At 46.7% G+C, this 7,874-nt stretch overlaps 1 protein-coding gene across 5 annotated transcripts in view; it reads left to right on the top strand.

The window, feature by feature from the left end:
* The first annotated feature begins 635 nt into the window (after nt 1–635).
* ELOVL5 (ELOVL fatty acid elongase 5) overlaps nt 636–7,874 on the top strand; it is a 79,991-nt gene continuing 72,752 nt past the window's right edge. For 3 of the 5 annotated variants that reach the window (XM_033217462.1, XM_033217466.1, XM_033217467.1), the window contains exon 1: nt 636–1,557. The gene's annotated coding sequence lies outside the window, so the exon portion shown is untranslated. Of the gene's footprint in view, nt 2,019–7,874 lie in introns of all 5 variants that reach the window. The other 2 variants (XM_033217464.1, XM_033217469.1) reach the window with 2 other exon arrangements.

Below are 7,874 nucleotides of genomic sequence, written 5' to 3'. Positions count from 1 at the left end.
TACCTAACATAGTATCTAGCAAATTGAAGCCATTCAGTGTTTGTGGACCTGAATGGCAACTGACAATCTGGATTATTTGTATATGTTTAATTTACTTAATTTGTACATGGTTTGTATACTTGCATTCCTATTGCAATAGCCCACTGCCTGGAACACAGCTGGCACGTGATAAACATTACATTGTAAACATGTAAAAGAATAAGTTTGCGGGCCAGGCTCGATGGCTAACGCCTGTAATCCCAGCACTTTGGGAAGCGGAGGCGAGCGGATTATCTGAGGTCAGGAGTTCGAGACCAGCCTGGCCAACATGGCGAAACCTCATCTCTACTAAAAATGCAAAAATTAGTCGGGCGTGGTGTCGCGTGCCTGTAATCCCAGCTACTTGGGAGGCTGAGGCAGGAGGATTGCTTGAACCCGGGAGGTGGAGGGTGCAGTGAACTGAGATCGCGCCACTGCACTCCGGCCTGGGCGACAGAGCGAGACTCTGTCTCAAAAAAGAAAAAAGAATAAATTTGCCTACATTAAATGGTCAACTGTTAGGTGGATGGACATAGAGTAGTAAGAATACAGCAAGAGGTGCACACGAAGAAAGGCTAAATATCTGGGGTTTGAATGGGGAGGCGGTAGGTTACAGGGCTAATGAAGGTCTTTAATTATCCAAGTATCGGTGAAAAACAGCAAGGATTTTCCGTTTATGCCCTGAACCCCTTTTGTCTTTAGTGCTTAAATTTGCTTAGCTGAAAAGACACTTATTCCATCTTTCCTTATTTAACAATCCTTTAGAATAATTTCTAGAGTAGGAATGGAGTTGATAGTGGCCTCCAAACAAAAATCAGAATCCCTAAGAAAAATACAGGGTAAATCCTTTGCCAGCGAGTTAAGGTTACAACAGTTCTGAGTCATTTTGTTCTTGTTGCTTTATCTTGTTCAACTGCAGACCTTCACTCCAGCGGTCTCCGTGGGCATTTAACCCTTTCAGCTTTAACCAAGAAGTGGATCCCCCTTCAGAATGACATGAGTCATAGAGGAGACCGTAACGAGGGTGGGCTTCTGCCACCCAAATGCGGCCACAGACTCCTGCCACGCCTGGCAGTAAAAAAACCAGAGTTCAGGGCATCGAGAACTTCACTGGGGCTATTGCGCAGGCTCTGCGTTCCACGCAGGCTTATTAGGAAGAAAGGAGAAAAAAATGTCCCAGAGACACGTGAAACCGAGGAGGCCAGCCCCGGCCTAGGCTCTGCACCGCATCGGATTCTGGAATTTACAATCACGAAAGTTCTATTGTCCCGCGATTGGCTCCGGGGCCGCATGACATCATAGCGCTTGATTCATCCCTCGGGTCCCGATTGGCTGGCCGCGCCATTGTGACGTCACGGTCAGCCCACGTTCTGATTGTAGACAGCCGGCGCCTTCCTCTTCCCATCGCGGCGGGTCCTAGCCACCGGTGCTTCTTTCTACATCCTCCTCTGCCCCGACTGCCACCCGCGCTCCCGACGCCGCCGCCGCTGCTGTCGCCTTGCTGTTGCTCAAAGCTGCTGCCGCCCCTCGGGCTAAAAGGTAAAGCCGTCAGCTCTGGGAAACTTCGCCGGGGACCGCCGCTCGGCCATGACACCCGCGCGAGCGCGCGGCCGGCAAGCGGTCAGAGAGAACTGCCGTTAGGTCTCGGACCTGGTGCGGAGAAAGAGCTGCCGGAGCAGCCCCCGCTTCGCCCGCGGCCTCCAGCTCCGCCGGTTCTGGGGTACAGCCCGGCTTCTCGGGCACGGGGAAGGGGTGCGGGCGCGGGCGGCTCGCCCCACGCCGAGGCTGAGGCAGGGCGCTCGGGAGCGTTCTCTGTGTTACGGTCGCACCTGTGCGCGCTGACAGGCGCCGCGGGGCACGACACCGTGCCCAGACCAGACGCGGGAGGGATGGGTCTGTCCGCCTGGGTCCTCCCGCCCTGTCGGCCGGAGCGCGCGGCGGGAGATCCGGGGGAGCGCTCTCGGAGGGAGCGCGCTTTCTTTGGAGGCGGCGAAACCCGGGTGAGTTCGAAGAGCCTGTGCGAGGGTCCGCGGGCACCGGGCGCCGCTGGGGGGACCCTCCAGCCTTTCCTTTTTTTCCTGTTCTCTCCGCCTCCGTTAACCCTTCGGACCTTCCCTCCTCCTCTGGGAGGGAAGCCTGCTAGCTCTGGAGCACTTCAGTTTTTATTAAAACCAGACAACGGCAGCCCTCGGTACTCTGGGAGGGATGAGGCTGGTGAAAAGGCGAGAGGGCGGGGGCTCGGGGGCGACCGGGGCGGCCCTTTCTGGGAGCCTGATCGCTGGAGAGGCGGGAGCGGTTGGCGGCGAGGGAGGCGCGCGGCGCGGGGGCGGTTCTGCCCTGGGCTGGGGGAGCTGGAGTGTGTGTTGTGTTGCGAGTTGTAAGGAAAAGTGCCTTTTTACTGTTTCCACGCCAGTAAGACTCTCCCATCCCACTACCTCGGGTGGAGGGAGTAATGCCTAAAGCAGGAGTTCTTGCTGTACCGTATCTGGCAACCGTTCCGTGTTCTTGCACTTGGCGGTTCCCCCCGCCCCATCCACAATTGTGAATTAAGCTCCTTGATTGCAAATTTGGAGAATGCATTTGGCCAAGTTATGCAAAGTGGCCGGGGTGGCGGTGTGGGGGTGGGGTGGGGAGGTCTCTTTCGGAAGAATCCGGTGCATGGTTTATTAGCTGGACCGAGGAACCGAGAGGTGCTGGATGGCATTTGTGGGGAGCAAGCAGCCTAATTTGTTTTAAATAGCGGGACCCGTGGCAGGAAGTGCTTCATAGAATTGTACGGAAGAGCTGATGTTGCTTGTCAGGTTTTGTAACTCGTTCTCTTAACCGCTTGGCAGATAACCTGTTGGTCTGCACTTGTTTTACTTGCACGTCTCAGCCAAAAGCATTTGATGCAGAATCTACAGATGGAGACAGGCGGTTTTGCATTAGATGGCCGTGGACAAACGTTTTAGCCTTCCATCTGTGGTTTGGGACAAGCGGGTTACTTTTCTAGTAGCTCAGACACTGCCTGGGATTCTCCAGAAAACTCTGCACTTGAAACGGAAATGTTACTCATTTTCCTTTTAGATTTTTACCCTAGATTCTAACTTCTTATTGCTGGAACTTTTTCTGTACTGTTTCTCTTTTTGCATTTTCGCTTCTATTTCTCATTGAAGACAAAGGGAAAATTTTTATTGACACAGATAGGTAATGTTACAGAATGTAATACAGAACTTTGCTGAAAAGTGACAATAGAAGGTATACTAAAATTTGATAAGTTTTTCAAGAAAAATATCTTGTAACTTCAGATATTGACCTCGCCTTAACTCAATTTCCTTGTCTATAAATGGGGGTTTTATGTGGCAGAATCATTGTGGATTTCAAGAGATAATACAGATGAGAGCCCAGCATTGGGTCTGCCAAATGGTGGTTTGAAAATGTTTCCTTCTCCTTCCCTGAAATCAACAGAGCTTCTTCTTGGTTATAGACCTTAAGTTTTGGATGTTCGATGTTTGTAAGAATCTTTTTTTTCACTACCTCCTCTTTTGCTCCCTGCATAATCGTTGCTTGTCTTTCTGCTTCTAGAGGTGAGCATCTATCCTTGGGTGTCTTATTTCCAGCTTGAATTACACAAATCAAAGCAAAACTGTTTTCTTTTTTTGAGGGTAACTTTGGTGCCTAGGTGGGTAGTTAGTAGAGAGTGTGAAAAGAGAGTTTTACCTCTTTCTTTCCTGGCTACATTCTTCTCTCCTAAAACATTTTGTAATTTTTTTTTTTAATTCCTCCTCTTTGCCAGCTCTTCTGTTATCAGAAGGATAATCCTCTCATTAGTTACCCATAAATAAATTTTTCCTTGAATACTTTCTGTGTCAGGTACTTATTAATACACACATGTACCTAAATGGTTGCTTTCCACACGTAATTCTTGTAACACCCCTGTGAGGTTTTATCCCCTAGTTGTTTTTTAAGAATTGAGGAGTACTATGAAGACACATGCACACATATGTTTATTGCAGCACCATTTACAGTGGCAAAGACTTGGAACCAACCGAAATGCCCATCAATGATAGACTGGATAAAGAAAATGTGGCACTTATACACCATGGAATACTATGCAGCTGTAAAAATGAATGAGTTCATGTCCTTTGCAGGGACATGGATGAAGCTGGAAACCATCGTCCTCAGGAAACTAACGCAGGAACAGAAAACCAAACATTGCATGTTCTCACTCATAAATGGGAGTTGAACAATGAGAACACATGGACACAGGGAGGGGAACATCACACACCCGGGCCTGTCGTGGGGAGGGAGAGCATTAGGACAAATACCTGATGCATGCAGGGCTTAAAACCTAGATGATGGGCCGATTGCGGTGGCTCATGCCTGTAATCCCAGCATTTTGGGAGGCCCAGGCGGGAGGATCTGGAGGTCAGGAGATCGAGACCATCCTGGCTAATGTGGTGAAACCCCATCTCCACTAAAAATACAAAAAAAAAAAAAAAAATTAGCCGGATGTGGTGGCAGGCGCCTGTAGTCCCAGCTGCTTGGGAGGTTGAGGCAGGAGAATGGCCTGAACCTGGGAGGCGGAGCTTGCAGTGAGCCGAGATTGTGCCACTGTATTCCAGCCTGGGTGACAGAGTGAGACTCCCTTTCAAAAAAAAAAAAACCTAGATGATGATGGGTTGATAGGTGCCAGAAACCACCATAGCACATGTATACCTATGTAACAAACCTGCACGTTCGACACATGTATCCCAGAACTTTAAAGTGGAAAAAAAAAATCTCAAAAGAATTTCTAGGATTAAGGCCTAGAGATGACAAGTGACTTGTCCAAATTCCTGTAGCTGTGTCTCCTGCAACATCTCTGCTCCTTCATATATCCCTGTGCTGCCAGGATTATTTGTCCAGTGGGCTCTGTGCCATTATGTAATACGGTTACTCCATAACTGAAAAATCTAACTTGTGTTTAAAGGTTCTTGTTAATCTATCCAAGACTCACAATTTATTGTCTCTTAAATCTGTCTAAAATCTGTTCCTTTCCTTGTAGCCCACACTCGATTCATTTTTTAAATTCCTTGACTTCTCAGTTACTGATTATGGATGTGAGGGGCTGGATACAAAGATGAATGACAACAGTTCGTGATTCCAGAGGGTTTCCTGATTTAATATACACTTTAAGCCCTGTATACACATATTTAATCTACACCTTGTACCAAAAGAGAGTCAGAAGCAGATTTCTGGGAAACTTGTATCTTTATATCTGGTAAAGCTTCATGGCAGAGCTATCCATGTTAGATGTATCAGGGCCTAGCACTCCTGAATTGGTCAGGATGCTTTTGGTGCAAGAAACAGAAAACCCAACTCAGACTTACCTGTGCATCTGACCTGAAAAGTACTGAGGGCAGGACTTTTACTGCATTTCTCTGAAGTCTCCTCACATGTCTGTTATGTCCCAGGCTGATTTTCCAAGATGACTAACAGCAACTGCCACCATAATCTCACATGGGAATTTCCTGACTTCCTACGACCCTCCAAAGGGTGCCTTAAGGTGATTGACTTAAGCCTTGGTTACTTGAAGCAGTAACTGGAGCAGTGGACATTTAATAAGCTGGAGGCCCATCCCAGAATCAGGGAAGTAGAGTTAAATCTCCTCAGCTAGCTACTTCACCTTTAAGAAGGATGTTCTTCACCTGCAGAACACAGGAAGTCAGCTACAGCGTCTATTGTAAGGACCGAACGGATGATTGGATTAAACGAAATTGACTTGAATTAAAATTAGAATTTAGACTTATATTTCATAAAGGACTCTTAGTTGATAGGCAGGAATAGGAGGACATGCATTCTAGGCAAGAGGGAGTTTGGAGAGTAAGCTAGTGTGGAATCATTGGGCAAAAAGCAAATAGCACAATTGGCAGAAGCTGGCTTAGGAGGCAGGAGTGGAAGAAAAGGCGAGAAAGGCAAGCTATTGATGTAATAATAATAATGGCTAACTTTTACTGAGCTATTACATGTCAGACCTTGCACTGAGCCCCTCACAAGGACTTATTTCTATTATTAATGGATGCTTTCCACCTGTAAAAATTCCCATTTTACAGGTGGAAAGAGGCCCAGAGTTTAGACATTTGATTTGAGGTCACAAAACATTCCAGCTTAGATCACCTTGACACCCTGGCCTGCTCCCTCTCCTAAGGTGTTTGGTAGAATACCACCAATAAGCTTTTGAATGACAATGAGGACATTCTGAGTGCTGTGCTCCAGAAAGACAGGTTAGAGTGTAGGGTGGATTGGTGTGGATTTGTTAGAGATGGCCAGGGCATTGAAAAGGCCTGACCTGAAGCCACAGCCATGAGCACAGACTGGAGAGAGGTAATTGTGGGAGACTGTTTCCAGGATAAGACCTGAAGACCAATTAGATTTGAGGGGCAGCAAGAGGAGGGGTACTCTTTCAAAGAGAAGAGGGAGCTTTGTAATCAGATGGAAATAGCCCCACAGACTAGGTAGATATCCAGACTAGCCATTTCTTCCAATTCCTCCTCTTCACAGCCAACCTTTGTCTTATTTTTTTGGTTGCCTTTCTGCAAGAACGTGTTTCTACCACATTTCATCTATTGTCAGCTTTTCACTTTTCACATTTCACATCTGGGTAGAGGTGGAGCTTATAATCAGTGGCATCTTCAAATCACTGCAGGTAACTTTCCACATTTTAATATTACAGAATTGGGATGCCTCCTACACTTGTCCCTGGTAAGAAGAGGAAAGCCGCAATATTACCAAAGGTGGTGCAGCCAGATGCTGGCAGAGCCAGGCTTCTGGGCTTCTTCCACCAACTGGGTTACCTCTGCTCACATAATAGATGTTAAAACACATGTAGCTTCACGCTAGGTTTATAGTAAAGCACATACATGTTTGTGTGTTTATTAAAACTGAAGTAATTTGAGAAGATTTGAAGGCATGATTGTTTAAGTAGGGTCCCTCATTCCTTATAGAATCTGGCTGCCTTGGTTTCTTGTCCTAACTTGAAGAAAATCAACTCTGAGCATTGGTCTCTTTTCCTTTAAAAATGAAAGATTAAATTTTATTTTCATTTTGCCTAGAGCAAATTTTTATTATTTTATTTTATTTTTTATTTTATCTTTGTTTCTGTTTGGCCAGGGATAGAGAATGAAAGTGAGATCATTTAGATCTTAGAAAGATAGATGTTGGCTGGGCACGGTGGCTCAAACCTGTAATCCCAGCACTTTGGGAAGCCATGGTGGGCAGATCACTTGAGCTCAGGAGTTTGCGACCAACCTGGGCAATATGGTAAGACCCCATCTGTACAGAAAACACAAAAATTAGTTGGATATGGTGGTACATGCCTGTAGTCCCAGCTCCTTGCGAAGCTGAGTTGGGAGGATGACTTGAGTCCAGGAGGCGGAGGTTACAGTGAGCTGTGATTGCGCCACTGCCCTCCAGCCTGGGTGGCAGAGCCAGACCCTGTCCCAAAATAAAGAAAGAAAGAAGGAAAGGAGGGCAGGAGAATGTCAAAATTTGTGATGGAGATTGCAGCAGCACCAAGCTACTGGCTTTCTCTTTATGAGATTAAAACATAACTGCTGGAGATGTTTTGGCCTATCCTGACCTGATTTTCAGTTTCTACAATAGGAACCCTCACCCCCAACCCCAATTTCAACCCGTAAATGTTATTACCGGCCTTTTTGGTTCCCACTATCGTGTTTGCTCCATGGTAACATTTTTAGTTGACTTGTAGGCATTCACTTTTAGAATTGTGTAGTCCCTGGATTTAAAATATTCATACTTGGTGACCTTTTAGAAAGACTAAATTCCCACTCTTCTCCTCCATCCTCTTCTGCCAGTTCTGTGTGAAGTACAGTTGT

Source organism: Trachypithecus francoisi, unplaced genomic scaffold, assembly GCF_009764315.1.
Source record: "Trachypithecus francoisi isolate TF-2019V2 unplaced genomic scaffold, Tfra_2.0 Lachesis_group10, whole genome shotgun sequence".
Taxonomy (NCBI): domain Eukaryota; kingdom Metazoa; phylum Chordata; class Mammalia; order Primates; family Cercopithecidae; genus Trachypithecus; species Trachypithecus francoisi.
The sequence above is the reverse complement of the archived record's forward strand: the minus strand, read 5'-3'. Positions and strand labels throughout refer to the sequence as shown.